Source organism: Carcharhinus amblyrhynchos, chromosome 15 (assembly GCF_965287045.1).
Source record: "Carcharhinus amblyrhynchos chromosome 15, sCarAmb.v2.hapA, whole genome shotgun sequence".
Classification (NCBI taxonomy): domain Eukaryota; kingdom Metazoa; phylum Chordata; class Chondrichthyes; order Carcharhiniformes; family Carcharhinidae; genus Carcharhinus; species Carcharhinus amblyrhynchos.
In genome coordinates this window covers 50,942,619-50,962,723 of record NC_137338.1, presented here as the reverse complement: position 1 = coordinate 50,962,723, position 20,105 = coordinate 50,942,619, and positions in this window count along the sequence as shown.

Here is a 20,105-nt window from a genome sequence, read left to right as displayed (position 1 = left end):
GTCCTCTTCTACCTTCCATCATCTAACCCTACCAGATTATCCTTTCTCCATCACGGCCTAGCTTTCTTCGAGTGCTGAAGAACATGCTTGTATTTATTGTAGAAATAGAACAGCCAGAAAAAAAAACACATCATGATGGGAATTTCCCTTCCCACCCACCATGGGATTCATGGTGGGTGGTGGGGGCGGGGCAGGGATCGGGGAACCATGCAAAGGTCTGTTGACCTCGGGTGGGATTTTCCAGTTTTGGTGTGAGCCTGGCCAGAAAATCCTGCCCCAGGTGGTTTTTTAATATTTGTTTATGTGATGTGGTGTTGCTAGTTAAGCCAGACTATTGCCCATCCCTAAATACTGTTGAGAAGATGCTGGTGAGTTGTCTTCTTGAACCACTGTGGTACGTGTGATGTAGGGACACTCAGTGCTATTCGGGAATGAGTTCTAGGATTTTGACCCAGTGACAGTGAAAGAATGGCATTTAAATTTCCAAGACACTACGGTCAGTGACTTGGAAAGAAACTTGCAGATGGTGATCTTCCCATGCATCTGCTGCCCTTGTCCTTCCAGGTGGTAGAGGTTGTGGGTTTGTGGGTTTGGAAGGCACAGGCTAAGGAGCCTTAATTATTTGTTGCAGTGCATCTCATAGATGATGCAAAGTGCTGCTATTATGCACCAGTGGTTAAGGGAGTGAATGTTTAGGGTGATTCATGGAGTGCCAAGTAGTTGCTTTGTCCTGACTGGTGTTGAGGTTTTTGAGTGTTATTGGAGCTGGGCTCATCCAGGGAAATGGAGAGTATTCCATCATACCCCTGATTTGTGCCTTGGAGATGGTGGACAGGCTCTGGGGAGTCAGGAGGTCAGTTATTCTCTGCAGAATTTCTAATTTCTGACCTGCTCTTGCAGCATGGCATTTATATAAGAACATAAGAACATAAGAACTAGGAGCAGGAGTAGGCCATCTAGCCCTTCGAGCCTGCCCCGCCATTCAATAAGATCATGGCTGATCTGTCATGGCTCAGTTCCACATTCCCGCCCTCTCCCCATAACCCTTAATCCCCTCTCTTATCAAAAACCCATCAACCCGCTTCTTAAAAATATTTAGCGAGGCAGCCTCCACCACTTCAACGGGCAGAGAATTCCAGAGATTCACCACCCTTTGAGTGAAGAAGTTCTTCCTCAACTCCGTTCTAAACCGCCCCCCCTTTATCTTGAGGCTGTGCCCCCTAGTCCTACTGTCCTTTCTGAGCGGGAAGAGTCTCTCCACCTCTATCCTATCCATCCCATTCATCATCTTATACATCTCAATGAGATCTCCCCTCATTCTTCTAAACTCTAACGAGTACGAGCCTAGTTTATTCAGCCTCTCCTCATAGCTCAACCCCCTCAACTCCAGCATCAGCCTAGTAAACCTCCTCTGCACTCCCTCCAAGGCCAAAATATCCTTGCGTAAGTACGGCGACCAAAACTGCACACAGTACTCCAGCTGCGGCCTCACCAATGCCCTATACAGCTGCAGCAAGACCTCCCTACTTTTATATTCAATCCCCCTCGCTATGAAGGCCAGCATCCCATTCACCTTCCTGACCACCTGCTGCACCTGCAGGCTGGGTTTTTGCGACTCATGCACAAGGACCCCGAGGTCCCTCTGCACCATCGCCTGCTGCAGTTTTTTGCCACGTAAGTAATAATCCTTCCTACCATTATTCCTACCAAAGTGGACCACCTCGCACTTGCCAACATTAAATTCCATTTGCCAGTTCCTGGCCCATTCACCCAGCCTATCTAGATCCTTCTGCAGACTCTCCACACCCTCCGTGCAATTTGTCGTTCCACCAATCTTGGTGTCATCAGCAAATTTCGACACCATACATGGCTGATCCAGTTCGGTTTCTGATCAATGATAATCTCAATTATGTTGATAATGAGTTATTCAGCTATGGTAATTTCATTGAATGTCAAGGAGAGGCGGTTAGATTCTCTTTTGTTGGAGATGGTCATTGCCTGGCACTGTGTGGTGCAACTGTTACTAGTTACTTTTCAGCCTAAGCCTGAATGGAGTCCAGGTCTTGATGCATATGGACACAAACTAGTTCAATATCTGAGGAGTTGCAAAAGTTGCTGAGTATTATGAAAGCAAATTATTGCAGCTGCTGGAATCTGAAACAGAAACAAAAAAATGCTGGAAAATCTCAGTAGATCTTGACAGTATCTGTGGAGAAAGAACAGAGCTAATATTTTGAGCTATGAGGACCCTTCATGCAGAATATTGTTCAGTCATCTCTGCTTCTGATCTTATGATAGAAGGAAGGTCATTGATGAAACAGGTGAAGATGCTTGAGCCCAGGACACCATCCTGAGTAACTCATGCAGCGATATCTCAACACTGAGATAATTGATCTCCAACAGCTACTACCATCTTACTTTGTGTTACAGACAGCAAGTGAGATAAATGGTCAATGAGCGCATGCTGACAAGTATTTTATGTCTCTCATAATTCTTATTTCCACTGGTTTCAAGTATTGTCAATTGATTGAAAATAAGGCCTGAGAAAGTGAAACATATACAGTTAATGAATATCAGCTTGATACTTAGTGTGTTTAGCACCAGTGCAAAATTCTCCCAGCCACCACTGCCGAACAGAATCTGGATCGTGCTGGGCAGTGTCAAGGGGGTGGGACCTTATGGGATGGGGCAAAAAGGTGGTAATGAAGTGGGGGCGGGGGGGGGGGGGTGCCTTAAGGGAGATGATGAAGGGGGAGATCATGAATGGGTCATGAGGGGATCACAGAGAGGGGCATGAAGGTGGGGGTCACAAAGGGAAGGATCATGAGGGGCTCTTAAGGCAGGGAGGATGATGAAATGGAGATCATGAAAGGCAGTGTGATGAAAGGGGCATCAAGGGGAGGTCATGTGGGGTGATTATAGGGGTGAACCTGATGACATCACCAGTGAGGGGCAGGAAGATTGAGTGAGAACTGTAACTTTTTGCTTCAAAATTCCCAGATCTGCAATAGTTTGCTTTTTCACTACCCTGAGAGATAAACTTGGTATTAAGACATGAAAGTATGTGCAGTTTAGAAGATTCAAAATGAGTTTAGAACATACTACCCCAGTGAACTGTGCAAATAATGATCAGTTTATCACTGAACACACAAGAATTATATCAATGGACAGGTGATACATTAACATGTAACTCATTTCACTGTGTCTGAACCCACATGTATCTGAATTTAAAAATGAATACAGCTCCATTCTCTATGTAGTTGACACATCAGAGGTAAAGCCAGGGTCAATCCATGATCAACTAACATGATATCCATTGGTGAAGTCATCCCCTCCCTCCAATACAAAATACTTATAGAAAACCCTAAAGTGGTTAACTCTTTGTGATGCCCCTTGGATATATGTTGTTTCATTTAGTTGGAATGAAACATTATGGATTAAATATTTTGTTCAAAATATTCCTTTCTTTTGCTATGTGGAAGCCTATTGAACGGTGATAATCAGAAGTCTTCGATTATTTAGTAACATTGCCTACAGGTTTATGTCTCATGCCAAACAATGTCCTGAGGGAATTTTGTTCAGGACTGTTGAAGATCGTTAACAGTTTCCTTGTTTTGAATGTTTAATGTCCACCCAGTCTATACACAGAATGGAAATGTTAGCATGACATGATCTGTTTGAATTTGGAGGAAACAATCCTTCTGTTCCTTGAAGAAAAAAAAACAGCATTTTATTTTCAGTGATGTTAGAAGCTCACCACAGCCATAATCAAATTTCCCTCAGGGTCTGGTTAGTCAAGTTTGCTTTATCACACAGCTCACAGAAGAATAGGGTTGCTCGCTAGAGAAAATATGAATGTTTCAAGTGAAAAAAAATTCAGTTGAAGATTACTCTAGCAAATCTGTATATTTTAAATCAGTTTTATGTACTTTTGATCACCATTTTACTAAGTAATTTCCACAAATGCTTTGCTTTATAAAATCTAAAAATAGGAAAGTAATCAGTAAGTGGATAGCAACTCAAGAAGTGGTATAACAGAGAGAAGAATGCTAAAGCCCCCTCTTTTACAAATTTGTCAACATAATTGTGTGCAAATTGACCTGCTTGCAAATTCAGTCAGTTTTAAGCCATTCTGTATTTCAAGGAGATTAAGGACTGAATTTTCCTGTCCCACTCACATGCCCCTTAAATGTTTAAAGAAAAGTGGATCCCTCTTGGTTCTCTATGCAGTTGGCTCATCAGAGGTAAAGCTAGGGCCACTCCATGGTCAACTAATAAGAGTTCCATTGGTGAAGTCACCCCCTCCCTCCAATACAACAGGAATCATAGTGGGCGTGGGGGGGGGCGGGGGGGGGGTGGTGGAGGTGGGCACAGACTATGCAAAGTCCATTGACTTTGGGCAGGCTTTTCTGGTCTTGGGGCAAGCACAACTAGAAAGTCTCACCTTAAAAGTTCTGTCAAGCTTCACAAAATATTTAAAGATGTTCACTCCTTCGTTTGAACCATTCTATTGGGGAAGGACAGTTTCATACATTTTGTAGGTCACCTACGTTCATCAAGCTGAAGGAACTCTTCAGTTATAGGCAATAAAATGAAACCAAACTTAGTCCAACTCATAAATCAAAGAAAAAGGCTTAATAAAGAAACATTATTACTCCAACACTTGCAACCTCTCCCCAGAGCCATTTCAAGCTCTTTTAACAATGCCACCGTGTTCTTATTTATACTGAGTCAGCTGGTCAGCTGAGCACCACATCATTTTGTCATTGGTTATATAGTTTATTGGGTCAGCTGACCCTTATAGCTTGTTACCATTGGTCACACTACAACAGATCCACTGTTATCATTGGTTACATTCTAACAACATAGACTGCAGTTTTTTAAGAAGACCCACCACCATCAATTCAAGGGAAATTAGGATGGGTAATAAATATCAGCAATGTTCATATCCCTAGTATATATATATTTTCTGAAGAGGGGCGATAATGCTCATTTAGAGATTCAACAAAAGGTATCAGATAAAACAGCTGCCAGACTGAGAGAAACCAAAGGACCCATTTTCTTTCCAACTCCAGACAAGTCAGCAAGAATGGGCAGCATGATGGCACAGTGGTTAGCATTGCTGTCTCACAGAGCCAGGGACCCAGGTTTGATTCCTGGCTTGGATCACTGTGTGGAGCTTACACATTCTCTCTGTGTCTGTGTGGGTTTGGCCGCGGATGCTCCAGTTTCCTCCCACACTCCAAAGATATGCGGGTTAGGTTGATTGGCTATGCTAAATTGTCCCTTAGTATCAGGGAGTTAGCAAGGTAAATAAGTAGGATTTTTTGGGATAGGGCCTGGGTGGGATTGTGGTCGGTACAGACTTGATTGGCCGAATGGTCTCCTTCTGCACTGTAGGGATTCTGTGAAGAATTTCAGTTACTTACAGGATTATTCCATTGGACATAATAAATTCCAATTCTCATTTCAGATTCATGACTGATTACCATACTAGAGCTCTCTATACAACACCTAATTTGAAAAGCTAAGAGGAGCTTTTCATAAGCACAAAAAGGTTCTTAATATAATCAGAGTCAGTTTCAAAATCTTTAAATTGTTTTAAAGAATCTATTTTCTGGCATTAATCCATCATTGACTAAAATTTTGCTTTGGAAGTTTAGGTAGGTTGATACTGCAGTTTCTAATAGTGCTTCAATATTTCATGTTATATATTGTATTGTTTGTTTACAGTGTCCTGTGATACCCTTAACTGCGTTTTTGTGGAATGCATGGAGATGGATCAGAGAATACATATGTCCTTGTTTTCAGTAATGTAATGTTAGGCTCAAGTCCTAAACTTAATATTCATTTTTCATATGAACTGTGGAAAGAGTCACTCTGAGAAATCTGTAGCTCAGAAGAAATTCTGTAAAGTTGCATGCCATGCCATTTTATTTCTTGTTCATAGATCTACTAATAATGGTGACTATTGCAGCATGCACCACTTGAGGGATAGCATAGTGGCATCAGTGGTTAGCATTGCTGCTTCACGGTGCCAGGGACCTGGGATTCCCACCTTGGGTCACTGTCTGTGCGGAATCTGCACATTCTCCCTATATGTTACTAGTGAGGCGGTGCTCGACAGACTGGAGGGACTGATTGTGGACAAGTCCCCAGGACCAGCTGGAATGCATCCGAGGGTTCTGAAAGAAATGGCAGAGGTGATAGTGGATGCCTTGGTGGTTATTTTCCAAACGTCGCTGGATTCCGGGGAAGTGCCGGAAGATTGGAAAGCGGCTAATGTTACGCCATTGTTTAAGAAGGGTGGCAGGCAAAAGGCGGGGAATTATAGGCCGGTTAGTTTAACGTCTGTTGTAGGAAAAATGTTAGAATCCGTCATCAAGGAGGAAATAGCGAGGCATCTTGAGGGGAATTGCTTGATAGAGCAGACGCAGCACGGTTTCGTTAAGGGGAAGTCGTGTCTGACAAATTTATTGGAGTTCTATGAGGATGTGTCTAGGGCGGTGGATAGAGGAGAGCCGGTGGATGTGGTCTTTCTTGATTTTCAGAAGGCGTTTGACAAGGTACCTCACAAGAGGTTATTGCAGAAGGTAAGGGGGCATGGAGTTGGGGGTAGGGTGTTAGCGTGGATAGAGGATTGGTTGTCAAATAGGAGGCACAGAGTGGGGGTTAATGGGTGCTATTCGGATTGGCGGTTGGTGACTAGTGGAGTGCCCCAGGGGTTGGTGCTGGGGCCTCAGCTATTTACCATTTATATAGATGATCTGGAGGAGGGAACCGAGTGTATGGTGTCGAAATTTGTTGATGACACCAAGATTGGGGGAACGGCAAATTGCGCGGAGGGTGTGGAGAGTCTGCAGAAGGATCTAAATAGGCTGGGCGAATGGGCCAGGAACTGGCAAATGGAATTTAATGTTGGCAAGTGCGAGGTGGTCCACTTTGGTAGGAATCATGGTAGGAAGGACTATTACTTACGTGGCAAAAAACTGCAGCAGGCGACGGTGCAGAGGGACCTCGGGGTCCTTGTGCATGAGTTGCAAAAACCCAGCCTGCAGGTGCAGCAGGTGGTCAGGAAGGCAAATGGGATGCTGGCCTTCATAGCGAGGGGGATTGAATATAAAAGTAGGGAGGTCTTGCTGCGGCTGTATAGGGCACTGGTGAGGCCGCAGCTGGAGAACTGTGTGCAGTTTTGGTTGCCGCACTTATGCAAGGATATTTTGGCCTTGGAGGGAGTGCAGAGGAGGTTTACTAGGCTGATACCAGAGTTGAGGGGGTTGAGCTATGAGGAGAGGCTGAATAAACTAGGCTTATACTCATTAGAGTTTAGAAGAATGAGGGGAGATCTCATTGAGACATATAAGATGATGAATCGGATGGATAGGATAGAGGTGGAGAGACTCTTCCCGCTCAGAAAGGACAGTAGGACTAGGGGGCAGAGCCTCAAGATAAAGGGGGGGCAGTTTAGAATGGAGTTGAGGAGGAACTTCTTCACTCAAAGGGTGGTGAATCTCTGGAATTCTCTGCCCGTTGAAGTGGTGGAGGCTGCCTCGCTAAATATTTTTCAGACGCGGGTTGATAGGTTTTTGATAAGCGAGGGGATTAAGGGTTATGGGGAGAGGGTGGGAATGTGGAACTGAGCCACGACAGATCAGCCATGATCTTAGTGAATGGCGGGGCAGGCTCGAGGGGCTAGATGGCCTACTCCTGCTCCTATTTCTTATGTTCTTATGTCTGCATGGGTTTCCTCTGGGTGCCCTAGTTTGCTCCCACAGTCTGAAAGACGTGCTGGTTAGGTGCATTGGCCATGCTAAATTTTCCCTCAGTGTATCTGAACAGGCGCCTGAGTGAGGGAACTAGGGGATGTTCGCAATTACTTCATTGCAGTGTTAACGTAAGCCTGCTCGTGACACTAGTAAATAAACTTTAAAACTTTGGAGGATGTATTCCAGAAATTCACCAAAGTTTCATTCCTTTCCATCTCCACTAACAAGAACAGAAGCACCAATATCATAGGAACATTATCACCTACAACTTCACTTGTAAGTGAAGTGTTAGCCATGGTTTGGTTGCATCCCTGTGTTGGTTGCAGATTCAAGATTCACTCCAGGATTGGAACACAACAGTTTAGATGACACCTCAGTGCAGCACTGTGGTGGACTGTTACAGGTGTCATCTTTTGGATGTGAGGCCCTGCATTCAAGTGAATGTAAAGAAATAAATCTTTATTTCAAAGACAAATTATCTCTGGTGCCCTGACCAATGTTTAACCCTCAGCCAACATCAAAATGAGTATCATGTTGCTGTCTGTGGGAGTTTGTTATGTGCTGCCAGTTTTCCCAGACTAGAATATGGCTATGGTTCAAAAATATTTCACTGAGTGTAAGTGCTTAGGGAAGTCTAGTGGTCAGGAAGTGCTTAGGGAAGTGCATATGTAGATGACTATGAGCCGCCATCTTGCATTGGCAAGAGATACACAGTGTAAGAGACACACAGTGTAAACAAAAACCCTTCCCTTAATTCTTTCTCTGGAACAATACAATGTTCAGCTTCAGAATGGCAAATTGTTTCTTAGAGCTGAACCTTGTGAACATCTGTGATCAGCTTGGTTAAACAGGAGAATAGATTTATATTCATAGACTTCAATGGGTGCTATAGAAATGCAAGTTTTTCTTTTTAAAGCTACATCCCATTCTTACTTGAACATACATCACTAACCCTTTACTGCCATTCAGCCAATAAGCTGTTGTTCCCTATCTAAAACACTACACTGGAAACGCCATCACCACAAGGACTGCAGTAGTTCGGGGGAAGTCTCACCATTAGCATCCAGGGCAATTAGAGATAAGGAATAAATGCAGTCCAACCAACAATGCTCACATCATGAGGAAAAATTTAAAAAATATATGTTTTTAGGCATTCAAACTTTAGCACATTTCAATAAGTGAGGCAAAAATTCGGTTTTACATATATCTTTTTCATGATAAATATGTAAACACTGAGAATAAACAAATATTTAGCTATGGGAAAACACAACATTTGCAGTTAATCTGAGGCCAAGCAAACAATAGCAATATTATAAGTACAATATTATTTTTAATAAAGATGGATTTGAGCCTTCAACATGACTATGTACACATATTATTGTGAATAATAGAAAAGGAAATGGAATTACTTCCTTCCAGTATACGTCCCTACGGAATTTCAAATTGAAGTCTATGAATATAAATCTGTTCTCCTGTTTAACCAAGCTGATCACAGAAGTTCACAAGGTTTAGCTCTAAGAAACAAGTTGCCATTCTGGAGCTGAATATTGTATTATTCCAGAGAAAGAATTACGAGAAGGTTTTTTGTTTACGCCGTGGGCCCAATTTTACCAAAAATTCACACCCATTTTCAGGTGCGAAATCACGGTAAATTTGGGCATCGGGCCTTTAACACGAACTGTACCCAAATCCAAGCAGATCGCAACTTTACCAACACCCGATTCAGGCGCGGGTCCGGTCCATGCCCAAATTGGGCGGCCCGACAATTGAAATGCATTAGCATACATTTAAATCGACTTAATGAACCGTGTGCACAACTCCCCCACCAAATCCCACTTTACCGTCTTCTGGTCCGTTCCAGATCCGTGCTGTAAGCAACCTGCAGAATAAAAATCCAAAGCCGATTTCTATTCTGCAGGGGAACCTCTGAAGCCCATCCTCTTCGACCATCCTTCGCAGACCACTCCCCCCAACCACCCTGGCAGAGCACCCCCCCCAGCCCGGATCAGAACCCCCTGGGAGGCAGGCCCCCTGGCAGACACCCCCCTGCGATCGGACCCCCCCGAGAGGTAGGGACCCCTGGCAAATCCCCACCCCCGTGATCGGATCCCCTGAGAGGCAGGCCCCTCTCAGCAGATCACACCCCCAACCTACCTCAATCACTGGTCTCCCTCCACCATCCTTCTAACCTGCAGTCCCTCGAGAGCCTGCAGCACCTTCCTGGCCTTCCGCTGGCGTCCGCCAGAGAAGGGGGAGGGGGTGGGTTTAGATGGATCTCTGGTTGGGGGGTGAGTACTGGGGGGGAAGGTGGACTTGGGAGAATCTTGCAAACTGAAAATAATGTAGCATCTTCTTTGTGCTGCCTAATTATCTATGGGAAAGGAAATTAAACTACAGTGTCCTAGTGAGCAATTAGTGGGCTGTATAATACATTTATGATCTGTAACTGGATTGTTGATGTCCCTGTAGCTATGAGCCAGGTGCTCAAATGTTCAGAGTCATGTGGTGAACTTGGAAGAATTGTCCCTGCGATGGAACTTGGTTGGAAATAAGATTCAAGGAGATTACTAAATCTGGGAAATCAACTATAGTGAAAAGAAGTTTGTATTGGCAACTCTTCGCTCACATTCTGCTTATGAATGTGATTTGCATAGGCAACGTGGGGTGCAGCTAATCTGCCTCTGGAGCAGCCTTGGATCCTTTCTTTCATCTTGTTTTCATCTGAACATTGCACAGAATTAGAGGAATTTCCTTTGGAAGATAATGTTAAAATTATAATCGTAGGAACTAAAAACCTGACAGTCAAATATTTGGGAAAATAATATTTCCAAGATGAGAGGGAAAGCAAATTGCGTGGAGGACACAGGAAGTCTACAGAGAGATTTGGATAGGCTGAGTGAGTGGGTGAGGACCTGGCAGATGGAGTATGACGTTGGCAAATGTGAGGTTATCCACTTTGGAAGGAATAATAGTAAAATGGACTATTATTTAAATAGTGAAAAATTACAACATGCTACTGTGCAGAGGGACCTGGGGGTCCTTGTGCATGAATCGCAAAAACTCGCCAATCCCCAGTGACGATCAACAGTGAAGCAGTTTCATCAGGGCCAATCAGGCAGGCCACAATGATGGGGCTGTGTTTGTGAGGTCAGGGGATTGGGAGAAAGAAGCAGGGCTGTGGTGATCATTGTGGGAAGTCTCTGTTGAGCACAGACACGAAGAACATCATTCGAACTCTCAGCCAGTGATTGACAAACAGCCTTTCCACGTGGCCTGGGCACATCCCCACCCCAGCTTGAACAAACTTCGGATCCCTGTTGAGGCATGCAGCAATTCAACAGCAAATTTAGCACTGGGCTGTATGCTGCAGTCAGTTAAATTGGCTGGTGACATGATGTTGGCTGCTGTGTGCATCAAAAGCAATGTACTTGGTTTAATTGCTCATCATGATCCCCTGTGGAGTCCAGGTTCAAATTAAATTTAGAACCCATCGGGGAGGTTGTTTTTAAGTGTTGAAACACTGGAAAGTAACCCAATTGCTTCAATTGATTTTGGTTCGATGTGAATAGAGTCTTTAGAATGAAACATTCAGAATGCTTTACTTTTGGGATTACTTGTGACATTCCAGCCAAAGCTAATTTTAATCTATTACCAATACCAATCCTTTCTGGGGTGATAGAAATTTGACCGGAAACAATAACTGAGGAAGGGATTATGGGCAGAATTTTCCCATCCTGCCTGCAGTGGGTTTGTTAGCAGGCAGGAGTGGAGAATCCCACGGGAGCCAAAAAGTCAGGAACACACTGGTTTCACAAACAGTTTCCAGTTCTCCCAATGGCGGGTTAATGGCAGGTTGGTTCTCCCGATGCTTTGATGGCGTGAACAGAATTTACATTCATTTGCGTCTCATGAACGCTCAATGAAAAAGCAAAATTTCATCAGGCCTTCCAATCTCATGTCATACCCAATGGGAAATCATGTCAGCCTCAAAGTTGTTTGAAAAAGAATGATGTGCATAATATGAGACTTTGAGGTAAGTGCAACACACAGAGCCAGTCTTCCATAGTGCTGCACCATTCTTGTTGTGCTGAATGCCACTCAGTGGGATGGAGGGGGTACAGTGGCACAGGGGTGTTCTGTGGTGGGAGGGAGAGGAGTATTGCACAGATGGATGTTTCAATGGGTTCCACATCCATGAAGGGGGCTCCCTGATGGGTGGGGGAGGCAACAGTGGGGGGTGGGGGGGGGGGGCCGGGCTGGTGGAGATGCTGCTATGGAGGAGGTGGTTGTTCTACAGACGTGGGCGGGTTTTGTGGTAGGGGAGGGGGAATTCTGTAGTTGGGGGTGGGAAGGGAGTTCCATGGTGGGAGATTCCTGTGGGGTGGGAGAGGCTGGTTCAAGTCCATGGAGGGAGCCCTGCGATGGTGCAGGTGGGGGCTTTACGTGGAGGGATTTCTATTATTTTGTAAGTCGCGGACCCTTTAGAAACCTAAGTTTCTGGCAGGCGTGTTGAATCAGAAGGACCTTGGGGCTGACAGCTTTGACTCCATTTTCACATCCGTAGCGACACAGAAAATCCCGCCCAACTTTATACCACATTTTATTTCCACTCTAAATTTCATTGACAGTAACGGAGAGTATAAAGTGCCCATGACCTGACTGCATTGCAGTCCTTTGAATTATAGCTTTCGGACAAACTGATCTCATGGATTGAATTCACGATTAGCTCATGATTAGGAGAAATGACCACGAGTCCTGACGATGGGGCCTTCCTCCTCCCCATCATGGTTCTCATCAAATGCCCCTTGCATCCACTTAACTTACTGGAGCTGCCTGACAACACTGTGTAGAATCTAGTGCTTGGTAATGAAGAGCTGTGATAATGGTGTTAGTCTAAGTGAATGGATTGAGGGAACTTGTAGATGCAACTTCTCCTTCCAAATTCACACTCGCACTTATATGTTGAAGGCTTAAATCTCATCTGAGGACTTTACTGACAGCCTTGATGAACCCAGCATTAATTTCAACACCAGTACAGTCCCTTGCCATCTTTTCTAGTTCTGCAATAGTGCCCCTGATACAGTAGCATTAGGATTTACCTGCTCACACTGGCAGGAGCCCTCTTGGTAGTAGGCATCCCACCAGCCACTTGCCGGATGTGGTGAATGATTCCTGGCTCAATGAAATGAATTAGATTTGGGGCCTCTTTAGAGGGGCAGTGGGGTGGGGGACAGAGATCCTTGTCTTCTGGAATTCTGCTCTGAAGAAGTGGATCAGGTCCTATAAATCCTGCAGTCTGACATTTACACTCTAGGATCTGGGGAATTTATGCCACTATAAGGCATGTTAACTTAGGCCAATTGAGGAAATCTGATGCTGGAATCTTAAAGCTGAATTACTGTATTCCACCTCCCTTGCATAACCCCACCTTGGCTTGCATTGCCCCTCTGCATCCTACTCTTTTGCTTTTGATAATTTAAAATATTTAACTTGCCTTGAGTTCTGTTCCTGACAATCTTATTCTTCTCACTGTGTCACTGCTGGCAACAGGGCAACAAAACTCACGCTACGCTGATGGCAATTCTACACTTCAACAGGACATCCGTCGTATCAGCACTGGGACAAGCATGGATCAAGCATCATTCATTAGCAGAGATAATTGGTCATCCTGTTTGAAAATTGTAACCTACTTTGACATATGTCTCTCTTAAATATAAGTGCAACTTTAAAGGGGCTTGCAATCTGCAACATGCATGCTAATCATGATTGCCACACTTAACATTTGACTGGTGTTGACAGATTTGCAAGAGAAGCACAGAAAGAACAATTGAAATTCAAAACAACTGCAGTGAATGGGTTTTAAAACTCCGCTGTATAAAATCACAGCTGTTGTTTCTTCAATGCTCCTGACTAATTAACCAGTCATCTAGTTAGATGATCTGTGCCACTAGGATTACAAATTGCGCACAATAACTATAATGCTACATCTAGGATCTGGAATCAGTGAAATGAATACAACCTCAAGAGATCTTGTACAAAAGAAATGTTTGCGTCACATTTACAGCCAATAACCACGGACATTAATCCCAAGAGGTCCTGTATAAAAGATTTGTCAATATCTCATTTAGGAGCAGTAGCCCGCAGCATACTTACAATGGAAACGGATATCAAGATTATTCATCAGAATTTAACACATCATTACACAGGAATGCATAAGCAATGCGAGAGACTATTAGAGCAGATAACTGAATCTGACAGACTAATGAGAATGCAATGTGAAACTGAGGAAGACCCCAGTTGTAACATCCTAAATGATTTGCCACATAGTACTAAGGGTAGGAACATGCATAAATAAATACAATCTGGAGATCGTTATTGGGTAACATTTGAAAACCAGGATTAAATATTTAAGCATGCGATGAACTTGCCTACATATAGTGCCTTTCATGTCTTTGTCATGTCCCTAAACACTTCATAGCTAATAAAGATCTACTGAAGTACAATCACTGCTGGAAAACGTGGCAGTAAAATTGTTTACACCAAGGCCCCAAAGGCAACAGTCGGATAACTGACCAGATAATCTGTTTTGGTGGAATAGTATGAGAGGTGAATGTTGGCCAGAGGGCCAGAGCTTACTCAGTGCCCTCCTGAGGTGTCAACCTATTTTAAAGCCCAGATTTTCACCATGAGAGGCTCTCTATCATGATGAAAATAGTGGAAATGGCTGAAATGTTTTGTCCCCAAAGGTGATAATTCCCATTCTTTTGGGGGCAGCATGGCGTCTTGCGCATATACAATTTATGGAAGCCAGTTAAATCATCAGCTAGTGAAGTAGAATTGTAGTAGACCAGGAATATGAAGCCCAAGAGTAAAGATTAGAGAAGTTAAGAGCAAGTTTGAACTTTGTGGATTTATTTGGATAGCTGAGGTATTCTTTTGGATCAGATTCTGGGACACTTTTAGGGGAAGTCAGGTGCCACTTTGATTTGTTTAGAGTAGGCAAAAGTGTGCATAGAAAGTACGTAAAGTCATTACTGTCAAGTTCATTGGAACTGTCAATAGACCTGTCAAAGTCAATTGTCAAAACTGTCAGAAGTACCTGTCAAAGGAGCAGCCCTTTAAATCTATGAAAATGTGTCTGGGGTGTTAAAAATTGATAGCTTGCTATTTCACTCTGTTAACATACACCTGAATATTTCCATTTCTGGTTTCATGTTGCATGACTGATTTCACAATGTTCCATTATCACAGCAGGGTGCCTGCCATTTCACAGTTTATTTTATGGAATTCCATCTCTGCATGAATCCTGATGCCCATAATGGATACTGAATGATTTGGCACGGTAAGTGAAAGGGCAAAGGATGATGGGTGGGGAGCATGGGTTGGTATCAGTTGGCACTAAATTGGCTTAGGAGCTAAAAAGGGCTGTGGAACACAGCTGGCATTGCTAATTTCCAGGAAATTACAAAGACTGGGATAAAAGTCAGCTGAGAAACTTGGTCAGTGTTGACTAGTGCTAGGTGTGTCATTGTGTGGCACAGGAGGCAAGATATGCAGCAGCAGACCCTTGCAAAGATTTTGCATGTAACTCTCTCTCTGATTGCTGAAGCAAGCTAAGTCAGGCAAAGCACGGCTGAAAAGGAAGCAGGGCAGCCTCTCAGCTAAACTGCAGAACACTAGAACCTTGAAACCAACTAGTCACCTGAAGGCAGCACTACTGGAATCATGACTCACAATGGCCACAATATTTCACCATTTGGTGTTCACAGACAATTCGAAGGCTGATTTGTATCTTTTCTTACTTACTTATTTTTGGACTCAATTCTCATTTCTAACCTGTGTGAATATATATGCACGCGCTTCATAATTTTTCTTCCTTTTGCAATGGCAAAGTGGTTAGCACTGCTGTCTCACAGCATCAGGGACCCAGGTTTAATTCCTGGCTTGGGTCACTCTCTGGGCGGAGTCTACATATTCTCCCTGTGTCTCGTGGGTTTCCTCAGGGTGCTTCAGTTTTCTTCTCAGTCCAAAAGACATGCTGGTTAGGTGCATTGGCCATGCTAAATTCTCTCTCAGTGTACCTGAAAAGGCACCGGGATGTGGCAACTGGGGGATTTTCACAGTAACTTCATTGCAGTGCTAATGTAAGCCTACTTGTGACTAAATAAAAATAAAAATAATAAAATCACTCTTTCTTTAACTCAAGAAATCTTGGTTAAATTAGTTCCTTTTAAAACAGAAATATTGGGCTGGGAAAAAGGTATCCACAAGGGAAAGGATCCTTTTTCAACTCAATTTGGTTGCAACCAACCAAGGGGTTGAAAAATTAAAAAAAAACACCTTTTTGATAGAGGACTATATTGTTCCCTTTAATGTCATCAGTTGAACTGAATATAGACATAGTATTCATGCACACATCCAGCCCGGTAAAGGCTTCTTTTAATGCAAGTTAATTTTGCACAAGGTGACTAAAACATTATATATATTATTCTACATATATTATAGAATTAGTGGAACCAATCTAATGACCCTCTGACCTAAACTATTCCAATGTTATCCATATGCCTACCCACTGACCATTTGAACACCCATTGACCAATTGACCAATATTGACCAATATTCAAATTGACCATTTGAATATAAGCAGTCTAAGGCCTCTTTCAATTCTGGGTGCTGGTGCCTATAGTTCCACCTATACCAAAATGGTGGTCAGTGCACTGCCTTAATATGCTCCCTACCCACCTGAGGTGCTTACTTAGTGCCTAAAAGATGGATGCAATACTACTGAATTGAATAAATCTGGATTTGAAAACCATGTCAACATCTCTTTTGCTATTTTCTTTTTATTTTGTTATGTCTTTAATTGAATCGATGTCATTGATCACTCGGGAGTAAGAGCGTGGGTTTCTCAATGATGGGGATAAGCTGAGTCAGATGAGCATGAATCCCAAGGTGGAACGATTTATAGCTGAAGGATGAGTTAATTTGATTTCTCGGAAAAACAATGTGTGGACATGTTCAATTTCAGTTAAGGAAGCCATCACAGGGATTTGTATTTTGATTGCTTCTAAGCCTGGACACTTCCAGTCACATCGTCCTATTGATGGCCATGAAGTTATTGTTACTTTAAATGTTTTTCAGTGTTTTTCTAGCTGGCTGTGGTTATGCTGATAATAATGTTTTTATGATTCACTCTTTCTTCACTTTCCATTTATTCAAGTTTTATAAACTAAAAACAACGAGTGTTCCAAAGTATTGTACATGTAATAGTACTTTGAGCATAATATTATACCACCCAACATTATGTGACTTTCAATTACTCATAGTCAATTTGGCAGACGACACCATCACTAAATACTAGTTGCATTATTTAACATTCACCAGAGGGGTGGTGTTGCAGCAATGTACTTTCAGGAAATGACAGAAATGCTGAAGGCAACTAAAGACGTTTCCAGTGCCCTTACCTTGGAGCCCATGGAGATTGTGTTTTAGTGTTTATGCCACTCCAATTTGTTGGGTTATGTGAGTTCTGAGCTTGCCAGTCCCTTCTGTTTAGTGTCAATCTTGTTGTTGCTCCAGCTGCTCCTCCTTTCCTCCCAGCGTATGTCAAATGGCTGCTGAGTCATTTTGCCTGCTGATGCTGTCTTGATTTCTTGTCATTATGCCAACCTAGCTTGTCTGTCCACTTTCCACTCATCTGCCTCTCGGATCTGTCCACCACTCCCTCTAGCTGTCAGAGACCTTGTTCTCTGTGCTCAACAAGACTGAAAGCTTTTGCTTCGTGAAGTGTTTTATGTGCCTGACCACAAAGTGGTCTTCCACTAGGTGACAGCCTCGTGGTATTATCACTAGATTATCAATCCAGAAACTCAGCTAACATTTTGACGATCCAGGTTTAAATCTCGCCATGACAGCTGGTGGAACTTAAGTTCAATAAAAAATATTTGGAATTAAGAATCTACTGATGACCACAAAACCATTATCAATTGTCAGAAAAACCCATCTGGTTCACTCATGTCCTTTAGGGAATGAAATCTGCTGTCCTTACCTGGTCTGGATTACATGTGGCTCCAGAGCCACAGCAATGTGGTTGATTCTCAACTGCCCTCAGGCAACTAGGGATGGGCAATAAATGCTGGCCAGTCAGCGATACCCATGTCCCACAGATAAATTTTTTAAGAAGTCTGTACCTTGCTGCTCTCCGTGTCCCTGTTCTAACTAGAGTGATTGTTGGTGCTGCATCTTCCCATCCCTGTTGATCAGCTCCCTGATCACCCTGATCTTTCATTTTTCCCAAACCAGTTCCAAATTTTATTTAATGTTCAACAGAACAACTCTAATCTTTATTTATTTGCTAACCTCATATGCTCTCATATTCTCATTCTTTTCTCCTTTCCTTCAAATTCTCAGCCTATTCTCTTTCTTGCCTTGCTCCATTTCTTCCCCCTCCTCAGTTTCTCTTCTCCCATTTGCTGCTTCCCACCCTCTCTTCTGCACTAATTTCCTCCCCTTATTCTCTTTTCACCCTCATCTTTTTTTTTCCCCTTCTCCCTAATTGTCAACCATCCTTTTTCTTCCCCTTCATTTTCTTTCTCCACCTGCTCCTTTGACTCATTCCCCCTATTGGTCACTTCCCTCTTTCCCCTTCCTCTTCTGATCCCCTTCCTCTTTCTCATGCCTTCTTGCACATTTCCTCATGTTTTCAAAGTCCCCCACCACTCCTCTATCTTCCCCTGCTCGGCCTTTATTTTCACCCTGGAAGTGTTTCTATTAAAATCTTGCTGTTTCCTTCAGCATCCAACCCTTCCTATTCCAGCATCCTCATCAAATTCACGGTTTTATCTGAACTGTTGAGAAATTAAGTGTTGCACTTGTTTAAAAGTCAGAATTTATGTGTTTAAAATGTTTAAAATTCAAAATTCAGAAGTTTAAAATCCTGTTTAATACAACGCATTTGTCAAATGGTGCAATCGACAGTGACCACTCTTCATGTCAACACTTGACTTGGGAATTGCACAATTTTCAGATGGTCCAATATACAGATAAAAAATGTTTGTTTCACAAAAAAAAAACGTTTTGTTTGGCTTGTCTTTATGTAAGTTCCAACACGCAGTCTATGTCTAACTGTACCCAGCTGATAGGGTATGAGGATGGATGGCACTGCAAGACTAGTTTATTATATAACAGCAAAGGCTTGTTTGCAGAAGCTTCCATGAATGGACCATTCAAATTACACCTCACCGAGGACAAACCGCTTTCATGATTGTTATTGTCATGTTTTTGATCACCAAGGTTTCCTCCAGCTTGGATTTTCTGAGTGGAATGTAGCTATCCAGCCGTCTGAAACCATTCTCCACAGTCTTACTAATCTCTGCTAATTTCACTGGCATTCCAATGAGGCTTGCACATTAGCAGCATTAACCAAATCATCTTTATCCTCTTGAATGATAAATTCTCAGCTCAAATCTCACGACAGTTACACAAAACCCACATCGGTATCATCTTCATTTTAGCGCAAATGAAAGAAAATTGTTTCCTTCGTCAGTTTTCTCCAAGCAATGCTTTGTATAATATCATTTTGATGAACTTCCCAATCTACTTACAAACTACCTATTCCCTCCACAATAAAATAAACCTAGGGGAAAGAGGGGGGCCACAATAACAGACGCTAATGATCAATTTGGGAAATATATTTTAAACCTGCTTTAAATCCTGCAGAGGGCAGCATACACCTTTCAAACACACATATATCACTGCAGTAAAAGTTATAAATTCAGACAATCCTGTTTTTCAGCATCTTTTAAAATAATTATTTTTCCTCATTCTGGTTTACATGTATCACAAACCTTACATTTACATCAAGGAAACAGCCATTGACCTTTGTCCAGCCCTCTGTCGATGCTGCAGTGAACCCAGAATGTTGGCAGAGAAATTGGAATCAATAGGAAATTTCTCCTGTGTAGATTTTCCTGCATTCTTTTAAGGTACATCCCCAGTGAACACCCTATCAAAGCATTCATAATAACAACCATAATGAGCACTATATTTTCAGAGCAGGGAGAGGGGCAAAAGCAATGGGAAAGGATTGCCCAAAAGCAGCAAAACCAAAACAAATGCAATATGGATGTTGTATATTAGCTGGCCTGTGAATATGCTAAAATGTATATGGAGAGTTAGCCAGGAATATGCACGTTGTTAACATTGGATGGTAAGCTTGGTGGCAATGTTACTATAGCAATCCAGAGGTCTAGTCAAATGTTTTGGACACATGGGGCAGAATTTTACATTTGCAAACAGGGGGTCACTGAAGAATTGTTTGGATGGCTTCCCATTGGGTTC